The sequence below is a fragment of the Pinus tabuliformis genome, chromosome 9, assembly GCF_031772625.1.
Source record: "Pinus tabuliformis cultivar Carrire ecotype Pingquan chromosome 9, CPIR1, whole genome shotgun sequence".
In the NCBI taxonomy this organism is placed as follows: domain Eukaryota; kingdom Viridiplantae; phylum Streptophyta; class Pinopsida; order Pinales; family Pinaceae; genus Pinus; species Pinus tabuliformis.
Window position 1 is genome coordinate 376,100,683 of NC_142307.1, and position 13,819 is coordinate 376,114,501.

Here is a 13,819-nt window from a genome sequence, read left to right on the forward strand (position 1 = left end):
AAATTATTAATATTATGATAACAAAATCTTAGTGTCATAATATAAAATTATTGTTCTTTAACTTCTTCAAAAGTTATTAATTAAAAAAACCAATCATTTAATATTATAAAATTACATACCATTTTTAATTCATATATGAGAAGAAAATTGGTAAAGTTTTTCAACCTTAATATTCAAGAAAAACACAAATTAATAACTCTAGCAAATCATACCTAGTATTGAATTTTTATTAAAGAAATCAATTTTAAATTATTTTATCTTTATACAAAAGATGAACCTGACTATTTTAACGATTTAGAATATTTTTGACGGACCTGGTCAATCCATTACAATTAAAATATTAAAAATGCAAAACACAAGATATTAAAATAGTATCAATTCAGTACGCTTAAAATATTGCGAAAAGAAAAGCACAACATATTAATAATAATAATATCAATCAATTTCGGTTGCACATATATTGATAGAAATCCAAATGCTGACATCGAAATGGTGACTGACGGCTTAGCATACGGGAACAGGCGACAAAGTTAGAGATCCTTCCAAACTCATTTAGAAGGGGCATCACTTTGATGTTTCCTCGTGGCCCTCCCTCAAAACAGTCTCGGAAGAAAAAGGATTCTTTTCCTTCTCTTGAACAAGAGACAAGTGGAAACTATACAATTTTGTAAGCAAGACTTCCAGAGAACTGTTTTAACATTTTATTAATAGGTTTGCCCTTTGGAATGTAGACAAATGGACGAATATCATCCTGAAACCCTAGGCTACGTACATTCGAAATCCCAAGTGCTGGACCGCCGCCAGTTTCGTCCTTGAAACCCTACCAGCATTCTTGAATGCTCCTTGATATTAACATAGAAATCAGACGTGAGTTCGCTGCGCGACATGAGAGGACCGATTGATCAAATTACCAGGGCCGTGAAGGTATGAGCGATGAGGCAGTTTAGGTATGTTCTGGCACGAAATTTATGGTTGTGCTTATTTAGAGGAGGTGGAAAGGATAAAAATGAATAAGAATATTTTTAAGTGTGTTTTTTCAAAGCTTTTTATATTGTTTTTTCAATTAATTTGTATGAATCCAGTAAGATTTATTGAAATTGAAATTATAAGTTTAAGCAGTGAATTCTTTAAAATTTGAGAGTTTTATGTGTTTTTAGGGGCTGTGAATTTACCTATACAATTAAAAAGACAATTTAAACACAAATTAAAATTTAGCTACAATTTTTTTTTGCCAAATTTTAATAAAAAACTACATAAAAACATTAAAAAATCCCACTTAAATACTACTCCTATAAAATAAAGTAAACCCAGGTTAGAAGAATTTTGCATTAAGATAGCTTAATGTTAAGAACTGAAGAAAGTGAAAAGAAGTGAAGAATAGTGGAGAGAAAATGATAGAAGGAACGAGCGAAGACGATGAGCCCAGCTGCCCATGCCCACGCGCGCGCTGCCCCACATTCTAACCCTAATGTCGAAAACCGCTTTCACATATATAAATACCGGCTTTTGAAAAAAACTTTATACGAACAGCGCCGGAGTCCCACCAGTATTCTGCCTTGCCGGCTTTTGAAAAAAACTTTATACGAACAGCGCTGGAGCCCCACCAGTATTCTGCCTTACCGGCTTTTGAAAAAAACTTTATACGAACAGCGCTGGAGCCCCACCAGTATTCTGCCTTCCCGTTTCTTTTACCTAGGTTGATGTCTCGATCTTGCTCCTCTCTTCTTAAGTATCTAAAAAGGATGAGAGGCGAAGGCGGAGGTCTTCTGTAAGAGTTTTGTGTTGTTTCAGAATAGAATCAAGTTGAGTTTTGTGTTGTTGCAGACTAGAGCCAAGTTGGAACAATCTGAGTATGTAGCAAGAATCGTTTGAAGGTAGGGTTTCTGAAATTACATGCGTGAGTCGGCCAAGGTTAGGTAGATTTTGCCGGAGTGAATCCAAGGACGCAGTCCTGGCAAATCGGTGGTGGGCGGGGAATGTGCCGATGGGGGGGCTTGGTCCTGTGACGGGCTCAGGCCCGGGGTCCGGTCATGATCCAGGTCCCGGGCATGGCCTCGGCCACGGTTTGCAACCAAGGGACCTGGAGAGTTCGGAAGACGAGAGCAGCGGGGACAGCGGATCGAGAAAACGAGGGCGGGGCAGCATCAACGACGACAACAGCAATGCAGCAGGCAAGTCTCAGGAAGGTCCTGAGGGCGCGGGCGAGATGAGCCGGAGGCCCCGCGGCAGGCCGCCGGGTTCGAAGAACAAGATGAAGCCCCCAATAATTATACACCAAGACAGCCCCAACGGCTTGAAAGCCCACGTACTGGAAATTGCTAGCGGATGCGACGTAGCAGAGAGCTTGGCAACTTTCGCACGCAGGCGTCAGCGCGGAGTCTGCATTCTCAGCGGGAGCGGAACGGTGACCAACGTTACCCTGAGACAGCCGTCCGCGCCCACCGCCGTTGTGACCTTACACGGGCGGTTCGAGATCCTATCCTTGTCCGGCGCGTTCCTGCCACCGCCCGTGCCCCCTGGGGCTGCAGGACTTGCAATTTATCTCGCCGGAGGACAAGGACAGGTTGTTGGGGGGAACGTCGTGGGCGCTCTGGTGGCCTCCGGCCAGGTCATTATCATGGCTGCCACATTCCGTAATTCTCCCTACGAACGTCTGCCGCTAGATGAGGCCGAGGGTCCGATGCCAATGCAGCTCCAGCCCCCTGGGGGACTCTCCCAATCAGCGGCTCTGACGGCGGCGCAGCAGCAGATCCCTGATCCTTCCGCCATGCCGATCTACAGCGTTCCATCCAGTCTGCTCACCAACAGTCAACTGCCTCATGACGTTTACGCCTGGGCACATCCACGCCCCCCTTTCTAGTAAAAGTACTCTTCCTCTCCTTTCACCGGCGGTCACTTGGCTGCTTATTCATAATTATTGTACAAATTATTGCCAGAGTGGTATTGTGTTTTATTCTTTTCAGGGCAAGTTAGACTGTGTTGGGCGACAAATTCGGTGTTGGTCATCTTCGGTCCGCTCGAACAAGGAGAAGAAAAAAGTTGCAGCATCTCAGGTCTACTGAAATAGACTTTTCTTTTGGTTTCCAAGCTTGTTTGCCTTGTACAATTTACTACAATAATAAGTTATGTGATTTCGTACAACACTAGTTATATGGGTTGGTCATTGTCAATTTGGCAGATATAGTGCCCTTCCAAGTTCTGTGCTTAAAAAATTTCATACCTAATTTTAAAAATCCCAAGTTCGGAAACCATAGTACCACGACCTAATACTTTTCGTTCATGAAACAAAAGATAGCAAGGTCAGAAATCATATTACCACGACTTATTACCTTCCCTTCGTGCAACAAAACTCAGGTCAGCACAGAAAACACTTTGAAAATGTTTGTTAAAGGATAGCCCAATAAAACTCAGATGACCACAGGAATCAGCAGAGAAAATAATTGTTGAGACATATCCCAATGTTGAGGGTTTCCTTTCTAGAGATGGTGTTTGACTGTCTCTGACCGGGTTGTCTAAATCGTTCTGAAACCCAACCTCTTCCATCTTCACACACTGCAAAATCACCATGACAGTCTTCAAGTTCAAATCATCTTTGTTGAAGTGGACCCAAAAACATTCATGAACTAGTAGAAAGAACCCACGAGAAGGTTAACACATAGGTGGCTGCTAAGATTTTTATGCGTATTTGAAATTTGAAATAACCTCTCAGGAAGTAGTAGAAAGAACCCACAAAAAGGCTAACACATAGGTTGGCACTAAAACATTTCTGTATATTTGAAATTTGAAAGAACCCTCAGGAAGACTAACACGTAGGGGGCCAGTGACAACTAATATTTTGTTTCGTATTGGAAGTTTGAAAGAACCCGGAATAAGATTCTAACACATGGTTGGAAGAGTAACATATTAGTGCCCGGTAAGATTCTTGTGTATATTTGAAATTTGACGGAATGAGTCATGGGCTTGGTGAAGCTCGCAGAAAATTTAAATTTCTGATATCGTTCGACATAAGACCAGTCTTGTCTAGCGACCATGTTGAGTTACCATTGTGTTCTCCTCCACTGGATTTTGAAACCCTAGTTTGGTAAAAACATCTGAATGTAGTCTATGCTACTTTCTGTGAGTAACTTTCCTCGTGGATGATGGCGTGGGAAAAGTAACTGTATAGTTGTTTATGCAGGGAGAACCCAAAGATTCTTAAAGGGTTGTACATCTGAAAAGATGAAATCTCCAAAGAGACTTATGGTGAAAAGATTGAAGCATTACCTTAATGCCAATTTTGATTAAAAATGTAATATAGTAGAGACATTTTACTTCAAATATTTTGATTAAAAATGTGATCAAGTAGAGACGTTTTACTTAGTTCAACTATTTTTATATAATTGTAATATTATTTCAAATAAGTTATAACATGCCTGTAATATTATTTAAAATAAGTTCTAAATTACGTTTTAATGATGAACAGAGTATTCAGGTGATTAAAGGCACATTACTTATTCCAGGTGTTCATTTTATCATGTAACATTTATGGGAAAGAATTTTCAAACCTTCCATGAAAATTGCAACATTATTCCAATTTCTAAACCCTTAAACAACATTACATTTTGAATGAGTTTTATTCTCTTATAACTTTTGTTTTATTAGATTATGCTCAAGGTGTCAATATAGTGAGGGTGTTAGTAAGTGTTAATATAGTTTAGTATGAGATCGATTTTTTTTAATAATTTTTTTTTTTTTTAATATATATATGATTTTATTGTATATTTGGATTAGTTTGGATCTAAAAGGTTATATTATTTCATGATTTAGAAGAAAATTATTAAATCATAATAGCTTTATTTATTTTTGTTAAATAATTATTAATAGTGATTGGTAGTGAAATTTATTTATAAGACTTTATAACTATAAAACTATATTATAATATTAAAATTATTTATTAAAATATATTATTGTTTTTAATTTCTTTTTTTCTAAGTAATATTGTTCTATTGATATAGTACAAAAAAGAAGTTACAGAAAGGCTTGACCTCAAAGTTGTTGAGCGTCAATCATCACAAAAAATGAATCTGTCTGTTTTGGACTGCCCCAACATAGGGGAAACTAGTCCATTGAACCAAAAAGACTGCCCCAACATAGGGGAAACAAGTCCATTGAACGAGAAAGAACCTACACATGGGTAAACATTGTTTTTCCAAAAAGACAGAGAGAAATTGCATGTCTAGAATCAAAAATAGGTGTCATCAAAAGACTACTCAAACTTAGACACATCCACTTGGCAAAAAAGTGAGATAACTGGTTGCCACGCGTCAAGTCAGTGGATCGTGTGGTGCTAGTTCCTCTTCTATCCTACACGCGAATTGGTACCAGTCATCATCCACGTTAGATACGCCACGTCCCTGAGCTGGAGGAGCCTCCTCAGCGCCACCTGTGCCCATCTGCATTGGAGAAGTGTCGTTCGGTCTGTTTCCCGAAGCCTTCGTGCCATTATGCTTGTCATCCTCAATTGATGGACCGCAAGCTATAGCCTTGCCATGTAGAGCTGCTCTGCCTTCGTTTTGTTGCCTATTGCCAGGAATGCTGATGCCGCGGCTGCCTGAAGCCTCCCTACTCTGCTTTTCCTTGAGCCTAGATGCAGGAGCTTGCGGCTTAGACTCTTCCGCGAAGGAAATTGTTACAGTAGCAGTGATTATAGACCGATTTAAGGTGCTACGGAAATGGAACTGAGTGTTGTGGGGAGCAGGATAAGGTGGAAGAGGGAAATCTGCCGAGCGGACGGCTACGTCTCTCCCTTCAGTGGCTTGGAATCTAGCACGATCCCTGCCACTTCTCGTATTTGGGTAGCGGCGAGAGGGAGAGCTGAGAGGATTGAGCATATCAGTGGAGGAGTCAGGGGAAATGGTGGCAGAGCTGGTCGAAGCCGGTGCACGGATGATGCCTCCGCGGGTTCCACCACACCTGCTGCGCATACGATGCCTGATGTGTGCCATAGTAGGATTATGATTTAAGGTGACAACAAAGGAATTGGATGTGTTTCAATGAAGAGAGTGAGCAGGGGAGGTCTGGGCGTGGTCTAAGATACAAAGGCTGGAGTGAGAGAAATGAAATATTGTTTTTAATCCTTAATATTGGGAAGAAAATATCTAAAATAGTTGTTTATTCTTTTTAGGATTAATTAGCTTTACTATGGGCTAGTTCCAAATTGAATATTGGTTAAATGAAAAAAATTGAGAGTATAAATTTTCTTGAGTAGTTCTAATATTATTCTAAACAAGTCTTGAGTCAATTTTCCATAGGCATTAAGGTAAATCTATTTTCAACCTTCCATTTTCCAAAATAGTATTATTTAGAGTGATTTTTCAAACATTGCAACCTTGTTGTAGTAATAGCTATTTAGAGTGAATTTTCAAACATTCCAACCTTGTTGTAATAATAGTCATATCCCTAAATTTCTCTATCTTTTAATAATGTTTTGATATTATCGTGAAAGAATATCCATTTCTACTGAGATGCAAGTCCTAACCATTATGGGTCCTCATGGAAGCCAATGCAGATGGCCTTGGGTTGGCTCTCAACTCATGGTGAAGGCTAATAAATGAGATGCCCCTGCAACAACCACTTCTTTTCTAGTGGACATCTAGTCTTTTTGTGAGGTGAGTGGCATAGGAATGAAGGTTTGGAACCTGAAGGTGTGGAACATGACCATTCTGAGAGGTGGGAAAGGAGTGGGTGACTAGTTACCTTCTAGAGTTTTCTGTGATTACTACCATTAGGAAGGCACTGGGCAACCATTGCATTAAAATTGGCCTTTGATATGGTTTGATATAATGTATTTTCCTGTCTTTATTCATGTGCTTAATCTGTCATATAGTCATGCCTAATGGACACTTTGGTTAACTTAGTTTCTTCTGGTTTTGTGTTTCTATTTCGTAATATATAAGGAATTATGTTAGAATGAATCCCCTCATGGCCACTCATTGCAGCTCTCAGACCAATATACTTTTATGTATTTATGGGTGTGATGAATGTACAATTTTTGATACATAATGCATATATTAACTTATAAAAGAAGAATTACAATTCCTAATGACATATGCTTTATTACGGTGTTCTTGATTTATATATCTAAGCCCAAACTACTATTACTTGGAAATAAGATAGATTATGATTTCCTGATACAAACTTTTAATATTTGTTCTAAATAGTTGGTTTTTTTTTTTTTTATGTGGAGACAACAATTTTGAATAAATAAAAGTTTATGTCACTTCACATAATTACTTGAGTCATTTCTAAAATAACAATTATTTTACTCAATATTTTCTTATTTCTCTATATTTATTTCTCAATGTCTAGTATATATACTTATTAGATAGTTGAGTTTTGTTAAGTTTGTTTCTAGGAAATTTCACTTTTCCTTAATTTTATTAAAGGGGAAATGCTTTATAAGAGAAATATATCATACTTTTTAGGCTTATTATTAGTTATATTCCACCATTCATAATAATTGCTTTAATTTAAATGAAGTTTATTTGATTTCCTTTTATAATTTATAATTTTTATTTTATTTTATTTTGCAACTTCACTATTTATTTTTAGTATTAATATATAATGTACTTTTATATATTTAAACACTTAAGTTAATTTTTATTTTTCAATTTTATTTTATTTTATTTTACAATTTCACAATTTTTTTTTTAGTATTAATATATAGTGTACTATTTTTTCCAATGGAAAAATCATAATCTTTCATTAATATTGAAAAATTACATATAGTAGATGCCCAAGGCATATGATAACTGCTGGCCTCAAGTGAGTACAAGATATCATAGCAAGTTATAAGTTATGACAGTAGCCATTCAAAATACTTCAGCAAAAAAAACTCCACCAAGCAGGGTGTCCAACTAATAGATAATATAGACAGTCTCATTAAAACATAGGAAAATTAAATACAAAATATACAATAACTGTATCCGATCATATCACAAAAAATTTAGGCCCTGACTGCAGTATGATATTCTCGATCAATATGTGGCCTGTGCTAGTATTGAAACTGTTCTGCACCATCCTACTCCAAGATCATCCACTAACCTCAGGATAATATATAATGTACTATTATATATTTAAATATTTACATTTATTAATTTTAAAAATTTATTTTAATTTCAAATTAAAATGTAATAGGTTTAATTTTTTTACATATATGTTTTCATAAAAAAAAATTATAACTAATTACAATATGTTAATAGAAAACAGTAATTTTAAATAATAAATCATAAACATATTATCAAACCATCATAAATGACATTTAATCTATCAATAAAATTGCAAGAAAAGTGTGTCATAAGAAATACAATAAAAATATTTTGTTGAATATTAAAATTTTTTATTCTATTTGTAATAGTACACCTAAAAATTTTAAATATAAGAAAGAAAAACATTTTTCTAAATTAATAGGTATTTTAGAAAAATAAAAATAATATATATATATATATATATATATATATATATATATATATATATATATTCGTTTAATATTTTAATCTAAATTATTTTATTCTACTTAAAAATAACATAGACATTTATTCTTCAATGTTTACTCTAAATAAAGGGCCAATTCTTGCCATGGTTATCTCTAATACAATGTTATATCCTATGTAAAATAAATGGCTATGTTCAAATTTGATTCCCCAATAATACTTCTATATTTTAAATTTTGTGTATGTCTATAGATTCTTGTTACAAAATTCTAGAAAAGATATTGCACCTAACCTATTTAATCACAGTAAGTGATTAACAAATCTAAAATTAAAATAAATATAAATCAATTTTTATATTAGCTTATTAAAATGATATTACCAAGAAATTTTACTATTTTCTATAATATTATATATATCTAACATGAATATCATAATCAGTCATTTATAACAATATTCCCAACCTACTTATTGTAAACAATAGTAGATACTTAACCATTTAATGATACAGCTTATATTTAATGTAATAATCTCCTAATGACGGAAACGATATCTAATCTAGTAATCTTTTCACAGGGATGGATGAATGGTTAAGAGTATTAGAAAAGGTAATGAATTTATTTAATTTTATAATTCGGTATATGTATTAATGAACTTGTTGTGTTTTTTTGGAGAAGTGTTTCTATTATTAAAAAAATAAATACAATAAAGAAGAATTTTAATTTTTGTTTTCTTTTAAATTAAGAAAAATTGATTAATTAAATAAGTTTAATGGTGACAAGGAAAGTATTGATGTTGAGAAATTTAAATTATTATTAAATATGTTTAATGATGACAAGGAAAGCATTGATGTTGCCAAATTTAAATTATTATTAATATACTTATAATATTTTTAGAGATTAAACTTTGACACATTTGAATATAATAATGACATTTTCAAATTTAAAAATTCCAAATTTATATTAACAATATCTAAAACAAATCACATCATATTATAAAACTTATCTTTTCTAAAATATATTGGATGTATATTACTATAATATTAACTAATTGAATAATAAAATTAAACATTTTAAATTTAAAAATATATTTAATCATTTCCTGGTTTTATTTTAAAACTAATTATAAAAATACCTCTTTAAACTTACACATATCAAATTATATTAACTTATTAATTAATACAACAAAAAAATTAAACTCTTTAAAATTAAAGATATACTTAATCATTTCTTATTTTTAAAAATAAACATAATAATAATTTTTTTCAAGCATATCTAACTAAACAAATATCATAAAAACTTATGAAAATTTACCCAACAAAAAACAACTTTTATGTTATTATTAATGTAGGCTTGACAAAGCATTGTATAAGTTTACAAAGAGCTTAGTTTAACCAATATAACTTTTTAGATTTTCTAAATATTTTTTATTATTTCAAATTTCAAATTAGAAATTAATAATTTCACAATTTTAATGTTTGAAGTTCTTTCATTAATCTATTTATGAACTTAAAATTTTAAGTTAAATAATAGAAACTCAATGAGACACTATTTTCTTACAATTTCAAAAATAAAATATCTATTGCGTCATTCAATCAGAGGGGGTCGAAAATTTCAATTCCCAATTGAAGCCACTATATTCAACAAAATTTGTAAGTCTTTAGGAAGAATAAAAAAAGTATTCTGGACGGTTAGTATTTATTAAAGATTTACCGTCATCATTTGCATTTTTATAATAATAATTGAATGCGTGCCTTTCACTTCACAGGGCTCAGCACGCTGGCCTATTCAACTTTTCATTGAAAATTTTAATTTGTTTTTACATGTTTGAGCGAAATTGACTTCCATTGCACTCCGAGGCAGGCAATGCATTCGTTGCAACACACAAATATACCTGACAGTTTTCTTCACCATGAACTCTTCAGAAATTTGTTTGTTGACAGTTTTCTTCACCATGAACTCTTCAGAAATTTGTTTGTTGCATATTTATAGTTAACATAGAATATAAAACCTTATTTTTAAATTGATGTTTCCTTTAGTTTAATGTATTACTGTTAATTTAAAATGTATTCTTCCCTTGTGGAAAAGAAATATAGAAATATAGGGAATAAAATCAATAAAGATCAGAATAAATTAATAAGTTTAAAATAGTTATTACAAATTTAAGTTATCAAAATATTTTAGAATATTATATATAATATAATTTGATTTTTACTCAAAGGAAAATAAATTTAAATATAATTTTAAATAACTTATTATTTGAAAATTTATGATTTAATATTTTGAAATAATAAAATTTAAATTTAATGTAGAAACATATTTTTATTGGAATAATAAAATAAAAATAATATATTGACTCATAAAATGTTTAAAATCATTTTGATTTTTTTTAATTAATTTAATACTTTTTAATCTGAATTTACATCCATCATCTTAACTTACATCTATAAAGCAGGTTAACTATTATTTATAATATTTCTTTTAATTTAAAATATGATATTTACTTTCATTAAACAACTTTTTTGACATCGAACTAATATATTATTTTAAATGGAAAAATTAAATATCATATAAGTATTGTGAATGATTTTATATATATCAAAATATAATAATAATATGTAAAACAATATTCAGAATTTGCTTTTTCTCTATCTAAATTTTTAGATTAAAGTGAAAAATGTAATAATTTCTTCTCTGAGTATAATATAAACATCATTTTATTTGATACATATTTTTTTCCACAATTATTTAGAAACATTGAAAATATTTTTATATAATTATAAATTTTACTAAAATTAAGTAACTTGTTAATTTTTTTTTTTATTATTCATATTTTCACCGATTTATATATAAAAAATAATTTAAAAAACATTCAAATTGTTATAATTATTTTAATTAAAAAATACAACAATAATAATTATTTTTATTAAGGTTAATAACTATTCAATATTAATAATTTTATCAGTTAATAAAAAATAATATTATATATGTACATAAATTTAAAACAAAAATTAATAATAATAATAATAATATCCATTTTTAAGGTCACAGCCAAGCCAGACACCAATATTGGTGTATGAGACCCCCTTGTTTGTGGGACAAGGGACCCACCTCTGCGCAGCGATTTGACTGCTAAGTCTACGAAGGCATACATACTCTACCCCCCTCTGGTTTTGAACCTGTGACCTCTTAGGAGGAAACACATGCTCTTAACCATTAGGCCCACTCAAGCTGTATCCAAAATACAAAAAATAAAAAAAATACATATCCAAAATAAAAAAAATAAAAATCAAATTTTAATTAATATTCAAAATTTATTAGTCTCATATAACTTTAAATATATGAATAATAAATTTTAATATCTAAATTAAATATATTATTTAATAACTATAAATTACTTGAAAATGAAAACCGCTAATCACTTTTCTAAAACGTATTATAATAATTTTTGATGTCCAATTTTTGGAATGAAAATCTCACTAGAATATTAGAACATGAAAACCACTAAGAACGTGCTCGTTGAAAAAATGTTATAATATTATTTTATCCATTATTTATTGAGTGAAAAACTAGTACTTCAAGATTCAATACAATAAAAAACGAAAATCGTACATTATCCAAAAATGAAAATCCCTATAATTAGAAAAAAAAAAAACACATTGTTAAAAAGAAAAGTCTTTTCATGAGGAATTTTGAATAGATATACATCTCTATTTACAAAACACTTAAATCGCTTACTATAACCTAATATACTAACACAGTCACATTTATTTATTTGGTTGATAAACGTTAATAATCATCATTTTAAGTAACCAATGTATACTAACTATATTAAAATTTATATATCAACCAAATAAAAAATGTGGTTATGTAATTACTATAATTACATATAATTATAAAGTAAAACAATTTGATGTAAATGTGAGACGATAGTGAAGATCATTTTAAATACACGTACACCTACCATGAGATCATTCTCCTTGAATTTATCTAATTTGGTAGTTATTGGTAGAATTTCCAATGTTATTAGAAAAAATTTCCAGATGCAATTTCTAGACCCACGTACATATATGGGTGAAGGAAATTAAAGAGATTAGGTCATGAAGCATTTACTTTTAAGGCGATAAGCGACAAACAATCTATTTTTATTTGTAACATGGATCATTCTCCTTGAAATTATCTAATTTGGTAGTTATTAGTAGAATTTCCAATGTTATTAGAAAAATTTTCCAGATGCAATTCTTAGGCACACGTACATATATGATGGAAGGAAATGAAAGAGATTAGGTCATGAAGTAAGGCCAGAAGGGGAAAAAAATCTATAATCTACTTTCATTTGTAACAATTGTATAACTTTTTTATTTTTATTTTTTAGAAAGTTAAATATTGAATTATTATTGGATTTAATGGCCACAGCAACTATGATTGGACTTACATCATCATATCGTTATATTATTATTATTGATTTAATAAATAAAATTTTTGAAAATATTCAAGGAGCACTAGAGTGTAGAAGACTTCTTTGTCACCTTAGAAAAAGTTGTGATGGTGAAGTCTAGATGATGGGCTTTCCCTAAAATGTCCCCTAAAAATCCCTAGGAGAAAAATAAAAGAAATTAAATTAACATAATTGGGAGAGAAAAGGTATGTTAATGACTTCGCTGGAGAGAAATACTAAGTGGGGTGGAATAAAGCACTGCGAGAGAGAAAAACATGCTTGAAAGGATAAAAAAATGATATTTTTTTTGAAAAAAACCTAAAAAAAATTGCCTAGGTGAAAAGGTTAGCACATCAAGCATGAATACTAAAGAAAAATTTATAAAGAGAAACAACCTAGGAATGAAGGAGTTCATTGATTTGTGACGAAAAGAAGGCCTTAGCTCTAGGGAACTATTGGAGATACTTAAGGATGGGTGGAACATGGTCTATTCCTACATATTCCCTAAGTGGGAGCAGGTAAATGAAATTATGTTAAGTTGTTATTGGATGATTAATGGTTAATTGTTGTGTTTTTATAATAGCAGAAAGAATGCATTCTTGTGTTCAAATTTCATATTACGAAACCTACATGCTGTTGTAAGTAATGGAGAAAGCTAAACTTAGATTATTGTTATGATGATGATAGGATTGAGACTCTATTCTTACACCTCAGATTCTAATATCTAGGGAGTAGTTGAAACCATCTCATTAGTGTTGTTAGTGTCGGTATCTTCATCCTTACATGAGTGATCAAATTCACTTTTTGCATGCATTTTAGGTGTCTCATCCGATTAGTTGCATTACATTAGGTCATGGATCAACGGATGGAAGTGGTTAATTATCAAATTTCTCTTATGGTCTTTACCTGCTAGC

General features: G+C 31.5%; 1 pseudogene; it reads left to right on the forward strand.

Moving 5' to 3' along the window:
* The first annotated feature begins 1,687 nt into the window (after positions 1 to 1,687).
* LOC149148742 (AT-hook motif nuclear-localized protein 16 pseudogene) lies at positions 1,688 to 4,254 on the forward strand (annotated as a pseudogene).
* The last annotated feature ends 9,565 nt before the right edge of the window (positions 4,255 to 13,819 follow it).